The sequence below is a fragment of the Mustelus asterias genome, chromosome 19, assembly GCF_964213995.1.
Source record: "Mustelus asterias chromosome 19, sMusAst1.hap1.1, whole genome shotgun sequence".
Lineage (NCBI taxonomy): Eukaryota > Metazoa > Chordata > Chondrichthyes > Carcharhiniformes > Triakidae > Mustelus > Mustelus asterias.
In genome coordinates this window covers 54972001-54985057 of record NC_135819.1, presented here as the reverse complement: position 1 = coordinate 54985057, position 13057 = coordinate 54972001, and the positions used below count along the sequence as shown (strand labels likewise).

Below are 13057 nucleotides of genomic sequence, written 5' to 3'. Positions count from 1 at the left end.
TTGGTGAAACCTCGATAAGACAGTCAGTGGTCGACATGAACAGCGTTCACTGGTCCACCATCTCCCCAGGTAATTTCACCGGCATCTTTTTAATGTCACCAAGTCCTCGAATGTTAAACATCATCCGATCGCAATGAAAAATGCATAAATGAAACGACGTTGAACGAATTGCCCAGCTCTTCCGAGCATGAGCTGATTGTCCAAGAAGGCAGGATTCGCTGGGAGTTGGTTGTAAGAGACAGGCTGGCCAGGAAACTGATGGTCTGCAGGGCGGGGGAACCCGGTGTGGCAGTATTATCCCGGCTCAGTGTGTGTGCACAGGAGCTCCGGATCCGATTGATGTGCGAGTGATGCTATCAGCGCCTGCGAGGCTGCACAACGGGATGGTTACCGTGGCCACACTTGCCTAGAGGTGTCCCAGAGGTGTCCCTCCAGCTTTCCATTGCAAATTGCCACCACAAAAGTCTTGACTTCTCTCTCTCTCGTCAGCCGCTGGGGAAGAGGGGGGCAAATGGCTTTGCTCAAACTCTCCTTGATGGGGTTCAGCTTCATCTTCTGGGCAGCTGGGCTCACCATGTTCACGGTTGGCATCTGGGCCAAGATCTCCCTGGGCAGCTACCTGGAGCTGTCCACCAACGACTACCCCAACACCCCGGCCATCCTGCTGGCCACCGGCGCCGCGGTCATCGTCTGGGGCTTCCTGGGCTGCTTCAGCGCCGCCACGGAGCACAAGTGCCTCCTCAAGACGTACGGGGTGTTCCAGATGGTGGTGCTGATCGGCGGCTTGTCCGCCGGCCTCTCCGGCTTGTTCTACCGCAAGGACATCGCCGAGGGATTCCGCAACGGGCTGGCCGCCGCCATCCAGGTGTACGCGGAGGACGAGGAGAAAGCCAACGCCATGGACGACATCCAGCGCACCCTGGACTGCTGCGGGGTGGAGAGCTACAAGGACTGGGTGTCCTCGCCCTGGTCCCAGGAGCAGCTGCGGAACGGCTCGGTGCCCCTGAGCTGCTGCACCGTGCGGAGGGGCTGCCAGAACAACCCCCTGGCCCTGGGCGCCCAGGGCATCTACCAGGACGGCTGCTTCAAGAAGATTTACGATTTCGTCAACGACAACTTGTTCCACATCGCCACCGGGGCGCTGGGACTGGCGGTGATCCAAGTGATTGGCATCGTGTTGGCGTGTCTACTGGCTTCGAGGATTCCCAACCCTGAAGTGCAGGAGAACACGAGAAGTGTCCCTCTCTGATACAGACACCCCCCCCTGGGGTCTGGGCTGTGACCATCTCCCAACAAGCCACGATAATATGCTCCAAGATCCCTTTATTGCTAAGGACATGTTTCTAATCTAAAATTTGAGGACGACTAAATCCTTTTTTGGGGGAGATTTACAACTTGAACGTGTGCACTCTGATTGAAATAGGAGAGTTTAAAACCGGACACTTTTTTAAAATCCAAGAAGCATATTTAAAAATAATGTTTGGCATAAGTGACCTGCCAGATTTGCTGCATGGCCACGAAAGGTTCTTTCTGGCTCCTGCGGGGAAAATAGGAATGTTTTACAAGTATCTATCTTCGGGAGGGTGTGCATAACGAGCAATGATTAGGTTAATCCAGGCACGCAAACTATCCCAATAGTTCAACAGCGCGTCTTTCAGATAAGTAAGTGGTACACCACCACTAACGGAATGACTATAGATGGGAGTTAAGAAGTCAACATTTTCTTTTTTTTATAAAAAAATTATAACCGGATCTCTTTTCAGGAAGGATCATTTAAAGTAAGCTGTTAACACCGCAGTTTAAAGCAGGGCTGCCGAAACAGCATCATCATTAACTACAACGTGCGTTTGTCTAGCGCCTTTAATTTAATAAAACTCCCAAAGGCGCAACAAAGGTATAACAGAACTGTGAAGCTGTTAATTACCTAGATAACCGCAAGTTCAGTCAAGTCTATGTCACCAACCATCTTAACAATAATAACACGGTTATATTTTCGCGCATTTTACACTTTTCGATACAAGTTGTTTTTGGTTGCTGCTTCGATTCAATCTGGTTGCTCTTCCCGAGATTTTCAGAGCAAAGACTTCAATACTCTCTCTTCAGTACCTTTCCCCCCTATCAAAAGATAAATGATTGCAAGTTCCCCGAGTGCGGCAAGTAACATTGCTAAGAGTTCATTGGATCCTATTAAATATTGAATGTAGACAACGTATTTGCAGTAAATGATCATTCTTAGTTTTGCCACATTTTTTCACAGATTAAGCAAAATCAAATATGCGACATTGTATCATGGATATCATGTCGTCAGTGCAGGCTGCGTGAACGCCAAGAGTTTTTTTTATTTGTTAGTCCTTTAAGCGACTAATTGCAGAAGTTAAATAGTGTAACGATGAACTATTGTGAAATCAGTTATTGCAGAAAGAAAGTTCTACTTTTCTTTGCAGTTACTTAGTGCCTGTCTTCAGGGAAGATATAGAAAATCTCCCAGAAAGACTAGGTGACAAAGGGACTTGTGAAACCAAGAAATTAAAATAAATTAGTATGAGTACAGAAGTACTTGAAAAGTTAGCTGGGTTGAAGGTTGATAAATTGCCTGGACCAGATGAGCTTCATCCCAGGTTTTTCACAAGTGGATAAAGAGATAATGGCTACATAGGTGGTTATCTTTCACAATTCTGTGAGAAAGGTTCCTGCAGACTGGAAAGTAGAATATGTGACCCCATTATTTAAGGAGAGGAAGAGGAGAATGGAGAACTGCATAGCTGTTTGTCAATAATAGGGAAAGTGTTAGAATCGATTATAAAGGATGTGATAACTGGATTTTTAGAAAAGAATGGTCAATTCATGGAAACCCTACAGTTCAGAAAGAGGCAATTGGGCCCATTGCGCCTGCACTAACAATGATCCCACCCAGTCCCTATCCCTGTAACCCCATATATTTACCCTGCTAATCTTCCTGACACTAAGGGTCAATTTAGCATGGCCAATCCACCTAACCCGCATATCTTTGGATTGTGGGAGGAAACCGGAGCACCCAGAGGAAACCCACAGACATGAGGAGAATGTGCAAAAACCACACAGTTACCCGAGGCCAGAATTGAACTCAGGTTCCTGGCAGCCCACCTTTGGCACAATCAACATGGATTTATGAAAGGGAAATCATTTTGACAGACTTGTTGGAGTTTTTGTTGAGGGTGTTCCCTGTAGCATAGATAAAGGAGAATTATTGGATGTGGTGTATTTGGATTTTCAGAAGGCTTTTAATAAGGTCCCACACATGTGGTTAGTGAATGTAATTAGAACACATGGGATAAGGGAAATATACTGGGATGGAATTGAGAATTGGTTAACAGATAGAAAGCGGAGAGTAACATTGCAGTTTGTTACTAGTGGAGTACCACAAGGAACAGTGCAAGGCCCACAAGTGATCACAATCTATATAAATGATTTTGATGTGGGGACCATATTTCTAAATTTGCTGATGACACAAACTGAGTGGGAATGCGAGTTGTGAGGAAGATGCAAGGAGGCTTTAAGAGAACTTAGACAGGCTGTGAATGGATTAGAACATGGCAGATGGAATATAATGTGAATAAGTGTGAAGTTATTCACTTTGGTAGAAAAAAACAGGTGGAATATTTCTTAAATGGTGAGAGGTTGGAAGAAGCGGGTGCCCAAAGAGCTCTTGGTGTCCTTGTTCATGAGTCACAAAGCTTGTCTGCGAGTGCAGCGAGCAATTAGGAAGGCAAATGGTATGTTGATCTTGTGTTCAATTCTGGTCGCCACACTACCAGAAGGATGTGGAGGCTTTGGAGAGGGTACAGAAAAGATTTACCAGGATGTTACCTGGTATGGAGGGCATTAGCTATGAGGTGAGGTTGGAGAAACTTGGTTTGTTCTCACTGGAACGACGGAGGTTGAGGGGCGACCTGATAGAAGCCTACAAGATTATGAGAGGCATGGACAGAGTGGGTAGTCAGAAGCTTTTTCCCAGGGTGGAAGAGTCAATTACTAGGGGGCACAGGTTTAAGGTGCGAGGGGCAAGGTTTAAAGGAGATGTACGAGGCAGATTTTTTACACAGAGAATAGTGGGTGCCTGGAACTCGTTGCCGGGGGAGGTAGTGGAAGTGGATACGGTAGTGAGTTTTAAGGGGCGTCTTGACAAATACATGAATAGGATGGGAATAGAGGGATATGGTCCCCAGAAGGGTACGGGGTTTTAGTTCAGTCGGGCGGTATGGTCGGTGCAGTCTTGGAGGGCTGAAGGGCCTGTTTCTGTGCTGTAATTTTCTTTGTTCTTTGTTCATCAAGAGGGAATTTGAGTACAGGAGTAAGGATGCCTTGCTGCAGTTATATAGAGCCTTTGTGAGACCTCACCTGGAGTATTGTGCACAGTTTGGCCACCTTATGGAAGGAAGGCAATACTTGCCGTAGAGGGGGTGCCATGGGTGTTCACCAAATTAATTCCTGGGATGGTGGGATTGTTTTATGAGGAGAGATTGATGAGACTGATCCTGTATTTCCTCGAATTATGAAGAATGAGGGGTGATCTCATTGAAACTTACAAAATTCTTGCAGGGCATGACAGGGTGAATGTAGTTGAGATGTTCCTATGTTCCTATTAGTGATTTTATTTTGTTTAAGTTCTCAATTGCTCAAACATTCAACTGGAAGCCACTTGAGAACGAAAACGTTCCAAATTTCACCTTTTCTAACATACCATAGTACAAAACATTACACCTGATGAATGCTGGAAAATAATTATTTTATAATTTTTAATGAAATTAATGGGATAAATTGTAAGTACAAATATCAGAGAAAACTTAAATGTTCCACAGACAATATGATGTAAAAATAAGTGAATGAATTTAATTGTATATATTTGAAAATGATGAGAACATAGTGCACAGGTTTCCTTAGCAAGTACATTGAACTCTAACCAAGCTATTGGCAAGGTTATGATTGAGCACCTGAAGGTGTGCCCCTTTCTGTTAGTATAGTTAGTGTATCAATTCATAACACTGACCTAAGAAACAAAATAGCAGAAGTATACAATAGAGTTTTATCTGCCCCTTTCCCACTGCTGTTCTCTCATTTCCTGAAGATTTGCACTCATGGGTAGTGGGTGTGGGGACACAATTAGATGGACCAATTCCACAGGCGCTGGACACCCTCCAGTGCCACAACAAGTGAGTATATAGAGCGTGTGTTTGTTAACCATTTTCTTGTGTTGTAGGTATGAAGCGATGCAATTCATATAATCTTATCCTCGCCTAATGTTCAAATGTGCAGTTTCCTGGGTGCAATAGTTATCAGACGAGGAAATCCTAACTAATTTTGAGAGGGCATGCATGGAGATGATGAATCTGCTTGTGCAGGAGTCCAAAACTAAGGGTCACAATAAATCCTACAGCAAAATCAGATGAAATATCTTTACTCAAAAGTGGTAAGAATAAGTGGAAATTGCCACAACATGGAGTGGTTATGGTGAATAATGTAGAGTCATTTAAGAGGAAACTTGGTAAGTACATGAGAAAGAAAGGGATAGAAAGGTATGTTGGTAAGATGAAATGCAATATGGTAGGAGGCATCTCATCTGGAGCATAAACACCAGTATAGACCATTTGGTTTGAATAGAATGTTTCAGTGCAACTGAACATGAAATAGCAGTTGTTTATTTATCAATATAATGGTTTTATATTTCTATTCACTATGAATTTTGTGTTAGAAAGTTTTATTTTGTGATAAAGATTTATTTTTTATTTATTAGATCTCCATGAGAAATATTGGAGCTGAATATAAAATTCTACTTGATCATGTTCCTAGTTTAGTTAGATCACTCTTCAGAAATGGACTTGAGCCAAAATTTGAAGCTGCATTAATTTATTTAGACCTAAAAGTTTTCAGTTTTCAAATCTTTCATAGGCTTAATATTTACAAGGTGTTCCATTTACCTAAGTGTTAAGAATTGGGGAAAATAATGTAAAAAAACAAAGGAAAACAGGGAGTTGATTAGAAGCAGATGGCTGGATAAATGATGAAATGTGAATTAGCCTATCAGTGGAAAACAAGTATTTTTATATATGTGACTGCAGAAATCAGTGGGGTTATTGAAGTGGTAACTTCAAAGTGGAGAGATAAGGAAATTGACAAATACCTGCCCAAAGCCAACTCCACAGAGGGATAAAATCAAAGGGAAAGAAATGGTATAACCGTAGAAGACTAACAAGAAAAGAATGAGAAACAGTTAACATCAGAACTGCAGCAAGTTGCAGCTAATATCTCCCAAGAGAAGCAGCATTTCCCACCTTTGCTGAACCAGAGGACTATTTCACTGGTGTGACCACCTTAACCTGGTTGTGGTGGTTATTTGCTGGATTTGGCTCATTGGGTTACTTAATATTGGATGTTATTTTGGAAAAGGGGAGTCTCAGAGTTCACATAAAATGTAGGTAGTTTTGGGGACTAAGGGATAGTTTCATGTAACATTATGTGTATATAGTCATCAATATCCTTAAGTATTGTAGAGTATTAAAGTCTTTTTTGTTGTGTGTGTTTTTGTTTTAAATTAATAAACATTCTTTATTAATTGTCCACAACTACTGGACTGTTTCCTCACTGGGTTGTACATCGTTCCTCACATAATACCTCAAAAAAACACATACACTACCAAGAATCGGTATTCCAAGTTACCCTTCTGGGTTTTGGGATCCCCTTGCATTTAATAACAGCATGGTTCAAAACATAAATTGGGGGCTCCTGGCTGGGATTTTAAGAAGCATAATTCCTTGGATGTAAACATAACAAGAGTGAGGAATGGGTGGAACCAAGTGAGGAAGTGTGTGATTTACATTAAGGTGACTGCAAGAATGGCTCTTGCTCTGGCCAAGACTTGTTTGGGAGTAGACAATATAATCTTGGAAAGGTTGAAAAGTGAATCTAAAACTAAACAGATGGAATTGGTGAATATATTACAATTAGGATTATCTACAGAGTTTAAGAAAGCTGAGGTAATTGCAGAAATAGTGAAGCATGTAAATGTAAAAAAGTGGCCAGACAGACCAAGTATTTTGACAAGTGAGGAAATTGAATTAGCTAAAATTAAAATACAATTAGAAATGAAAATAAAAAATAGAAATGCAGGAAAAATAGAAAAGGAGAAAGAAATAGAGATGTAAGAACTTGAAATGCAAAAGTTAGCAATGGCGGAGAGAGAAAAGGAGAGAAAGAGAGAATTTCAACTTCAAATGCGGGCAGTGGGAAAAGAGAGACCAGAACAGTTGGAGGAAGGAAGTTGTTCTCGCCGTTAACCTAATGAAAAGATGCTTAGATTTGTGCAGGCACTTCCTAAATTTGACACAAAGGACATTGAGATTTTTTGAACTCCTATGAGAAGATAGCCAGACAAATGAAATGTTCACAAGATATTTGGACATTGCTCTTACAGAGTAAACTTGTAGATGGGGCTAGTGAAGTCTATGCATCTTTGTCAGAGGAAAGGTCTGGGGAGTACAGCACAGTAAAGAACTCTATATTCAGTGTTTATGAGTTAGTACCAGAGGCTGACAGGCAAAAGGTTTGAAATGTAAGACAATAGACAGACTTATATTGAATTTTACATAGTGAAAGCAATTTTGAAAGCTGGGTGACAGCATTAAGATAGAAGAAACCTATGAGGCCCTTAGAGAAGTAATTCTGTTGGAAGAACTTGTGTGGAGGAACAAAGATTTAAAACTGCTAAACAAGCCACAGGGCTTGCTGATAACTTTGAATTGGTTCAAAGGTCAGGGCCTTTTTTTGACACACTTTTGAATCTGAGAAAGATAGAAAGTGGGAAGGTGAGAGAAACGACAGTCAAACAAGAGAGGGAGTGGTTGAAAATTCCATGGAGACTTCACCTCAAATTAAAAAAGATGGCACTGAAGGAATGAGAGAAACGAGGAAAGCAGATACTTTCATTGTAATAAACTGGCCACATAAAATCATTATGCTGCGGGTTACATGGAAAGCTGTTTGGAGTTATAAATCTTTAAAAAGGAAATATTAAATCTGGAGAACAAGAGAAACCAATAGGGTTTGTACACAGAGAAGACCAAACTATAGGGGTGAAAATGTGTGCACCAATTGTACAGGGGCAAAGTGACCAGCAGGTGGCTGATGCATTGAGGAATTTTGGACATGAAGGAAAAGTCTCTCCATGTGGGAGAAATGACATGCGGAAAGCTATTAAAATTTTAAGAGATACAGAAGCCAGTCAATCCCTAACATTGTGGGAAAAGGATATTTGTTGTCCAGAAGGAATAGCAAAACAATCCATGGCAAAACAAGAAAAAATACTTTGGTGAAAATAATCTTAAAGAGTAGCTTGAAGACAGGAGAAGTAGATGTAGGAGTAGTAAAAACGCTGCCCATTGTAGAGATTCAATTCATTCTAGGAAATTATATAGCTGGATCACAGATAGTAGTGATGCCTATTGTGGTCTAACAGCTGGTAGAAAATCCAGCTTTGGACCATCCTGGTGTGTTTCCCAATTGTGTAGTAATAAGGTCACAGGCACATAGGGTAAGACAAGTGAGGGAGGAGTTAAGAGCACAGGATGAGCTGACTGAGATAAGGTTATCTGACATGATCTTTAGTAAGCTGAATGAAGATTGACCAGACAAAGCGAAATAAACACATGTGTTTAGTTCAAAGAGACTGATAGAATTACAGCAGAGTGATTCCAAATTAAAGCAAATCTATCAAACGGCTTACTCAGAATTCTTACTCAGAAGTTCTGTGTTTTCCTAAATGTTATTATGTAAAGGGTCACAACTTAATGAGAAAATGCCCACACACGTTAGTGCAGATGACAAGTCAGCAGAAATACATCAAATTGTATTACCTTCTGAGTATAGGAAAGAAATTCTAAGGATAACTTATGAAAATCTAGTAGGGGGACATCTAGGAATAAAAAAAACATGAGCGAAGTTACAGAAACAGTTTTATTGGCCAGGACTACATAAAGATGTAGCTAAATTTTGTCAAACCTGTCACACATGTCAAGTAATAGGAAAACCACAAGCTGCAATAAAACCAGCACCTTTGATCACTACTCCAGCTTTCAAATAACTTTTTACAGGAGTCCACTGTGTAGAACCATTGTCGAAAGGGTGATGTGGAAATCAATGCTTGTTAACTTTTATGGAAATATCCACTAGATTTCCTGAAGCCATACCATTAAGAACCATTACAGGCAAGATAATGATAGAATCATAGAATCCCTACAGTGCAGAAGGAGGCCATTCGGCCCATTGAGCTGGTGAGGAATAGAGGAATGAACCAAGTTCTTTACTAGATATGGTTTACCGAAAGAGGTACAATCAGATCATGGGTCAAATTTCATGTCAGGATTAGTTAAAGAGGTCATGAATAGCCTGGAAATAAAACAGTATAAATCACTGGTGTATCACCCAGTCACAGGGAGCCTTAGAGAGGTGGCATCAAACTCTGAAAAGAATGCATAAAGTGCATAAAAGAGTGCATAAAGTCAAGATTCCCCTCATGATTGGGACAAAGGGATTCCATTTTTATTAGGGATGCAGCAAATGATTCTACCAGAATTAGTCCTTTTCAATTGGTCAATGGACATGAACTTCGAGTACCACTGAACAGTTATCAAGTAAGAAGTCAGAGACTACACTTTCAGAGAAAAACTGAACGGGACTTGTGAGGTGGTCAGGAAGCATTTAAAGATAGCACAGCAGGGAATGAAAGCAACAGCTGATAGGAAAGCACAGCCTCGTAGTTTTGAAGCAGGGAAGAAAGTGTTACCTGTGTTGGGCTGACCACTAAAAGCTAGATTTATTGGGCCATATCAATTCAAAAGAAAACTGAGTGAAGTTAATTACCTGGTACATACACCAGAGAGACATAAATCCCACAGAGTGTGCTATGTTAACATGCTTAAGAGGTATTGGGAAAGAGGAGATGAGGTCAAACATGAGGTCTTGATAATAATAAAACAGGAAGAAGATGGGTTAAATTGTGATAGTGACTTCCCTCTAATTCATTTGGGTAAAGAGGAAGCACTGAAAAATTTAAACAACTGGTTAAGTTATCTTCCAGATAAGAGCCGAGGCGAATTGGAAGAGTTACTGCAGTCTTATAAATGTATTTATAGGAATAAACTAGGTAGAACGGAGATAGCGATGCATGATGTAGATGTGGGGACACAGTTCTAGTAAAGCCATATCTGTATAGGTTAAATCCAGCAAAGTTATCACAAGTATAGAAGGAAATTGAATATATGCTCCAATGTGACATTATTAAATTGAGGCAGTGATTGGAGCATCCCTATCGTAATGGTGTCAAAGCCGAATGGAAGACAAATACTTTGTGTAGACTACAGAAAGTGAATGCGGACACCAGGAGGGATTTGCTTCCTATACCACAATTGTAGGATAGCATTGAAAAAGTTGGGCAGTCTAAATTCATCACAAAAATAGACTTGCTAAAGGGCTATTGGCAAGCACCTTTGCCTGGGAGGGCAAAGGCAATCCCTGCATGCTTGACACCAATGGACTTTATCAGTTTAAAATTATTCCGTTCGGGAAGAAGAACGCACCCACGATATTTCAGAGACTAATCACCAAAGTTATTTAAGGACTGTGCAGCATACATTGACGACTTAGTAGTGTTTAGTTCAAGGTGGGATGCACATCTGCAGCACTTGAAAGAACTGTTTGAATGTTTAAAATAGTCTAATCTCATTATGGTAAAAAGTGAGTTTGCTAAAGCTCAAATTTCATATTTAGGACATATTGTGTGTGGGACATGGCCAAATAGCCCCCACGGGATGTGAAAATACGGGCCATTTGGTATTTTCCAGAACCTACAACAAAAAAAGAGATTTTAAGGTTTCTGGGAATGAGCGGATTTCATTGTAAGTTACTGCTGACCTTGAGCAGTGTGGCAGCACTGCTAGCAGAACGCTTGAGGAAGAACAACTGGATGGAGAACTGCCAAACTGCATTCTGACATTTCAAAACCATGTTGACAACAAAGCCAGTGTTAGCCACACCAAATCATGACAAACAGTTGAAACTGGCTGTGCATGCTACTGTCATTCGTGTGGGAACTGTGTTGTTACAAGAAGGTGAACTTGGACTTGAGAAGCCTGTGGCGTATTTCTCAAGGAAACGAAATTGTCACCAACAAAAGTATTCTAACCTTGAAAAAGAGACTTTAAGTTTGGTAATTGCTACATTTTGAGATTTATGTTGCCGGCATTCCTTCAGAGACAATTGTATATGCAGACTATAATTACCTAAAGTTTCTGGAGAAATTTTGTGACAGGAAAACTTAGTTATTTCAATGGAGTTTGTTACAACAGCCAATTAATTTAGAAGTCATTCATGTGGCCAGGAGCGAGAACATCATTGAAGATGCTTTATCACAAGTGTAAAAGAGACAATTGGGAACATTGGGTGTAAATACCCTGGGGTATATTTTATGTTAATATGTGCTCTTAAATCTTTGTAATGGTTAATAAGGTAGAACCAATAAATGGTTGAGAAATGAAATAGTCTTTTTAAATAAAGACGTTTAATTTTTAAAAAGAGGGACATGTTAAGAGTTGGGGAAAATTAAGATGAAAAAAACCAAGAAAAATTAGGAGTTGGCTAGAGGCAGATGGCTGGAGAAATGATGAGATGCAATTCTCCAGCCATTGGTGGAAAGTAAATATTTTTCATTTGTGACTAGAGAAAACAATGGGGCTATAAAAGTGGGAACTTCAAAGTGGAGAGATAAGGAAATTGACAGGTACCTGCCAACACCTGACTCTGTAGGGGGATAAAATCAAAGGGAGAGAAATGGTATAACTGTAGAACACTAACAAGAAAAAATGAAAGAGTCAGCCATCATCAGAACTGCAACAAGTTGCAGCGATAGTCTCCTGAGAGAAGTAGCCATATCCCACCTTCACTGAATCGGAAGACTACTTTACTTGTGGCTACATTAACATGGTTGTGGTAATTATTTGCTGGATTTAGCTCATAGGGTTACTTAATATTGGATGTTGTTTTGGAAAAGGGATGTCTTAGAGTTCAAGTAAAATGTAGGTAGTTTTGGGAACCAAGCGATAATGTCATGTAACATTATGTGTGTATAGCCATTAGTATTCTTAAACGTCGTAGAGTATTATAGTCTTCCTTGCTGTGTGTGCTTTTGTTTTACTTTTAAGTTAATAAATATTGTTTATGAATTGTTCACACAATGACTGGACTGTTTCCTCACTTGGATTGTACATCATTCCTCACATGATACCAAATAAAACACATACACCACTATGAACCGGTGTTTCAAGTGATCTTCTGGGTTTTGGATGTTTTTGCATTTAATATTAGTGTGGTTCGTAACACAAGTGATAGAAAAATATTATAAAATGGCTGTAAAAATATGTTGTGCTTCATGACAGAACACTGCATTATATCTTGAAGATAATTAACAGTTGTTATGCCATGGTACTGGCCATGTTAAACATGTCATTAATGTTGAAATCAACCTCGCACTGTTACTAGGTACGAGACTGATTTTGCCGGCAAAATGGGGCCAGTAAGATCATGAGAGGCGAGAAGCTGGATGCAAACCCGATTTTTACACCTCTCAGACTATCTTACTGACTCTCCACGCCAGTCACTCGATATGGCGAACCGGTGAAACCACACCCAATGTCTGTGATGTGATTAGAATTGTGTTGAGGAGGAACTTCTTCACCCAAAGGGTTGTGAATCTGTGGAATTCCCTGCTAAGTGAAGCAGTTGAGGCTACCTCATTGAATGTTTTTAAGGCAAGGATAGATAAATGTTTGAACAGTAAAGGAATTAAGGGTTGTGGTGAACTGGTGGGTGAGTGGAGCTGAGTCCATGAAAAGATCAGCCATGATCCTATTGAATGGTGGAGCAGGCTCGAGGGGCCAGATGACCTACTCCTGCTCCTAGTTCTTATGTTCTTATGTGGTAATATTAGAGAATGTGGTGGTGTGTAATACTGGGAAATGGGACTATGGATGTT

General features: G+C 40.7%; 1 pseudogene; it reads left to right on the top strand.

Moving 5' to 3' along the window:
• Window positions 1-511: 511 nt before the first annotated feature.
• LOC144507493 (tetraspanin-7 pseudogene) lies at window positions 512-1249 on the top strand (annotated as a pseudogene).
• The last annotated feature ends 11808 nt before the right edge of the window (window positions 1250-13057 follow it).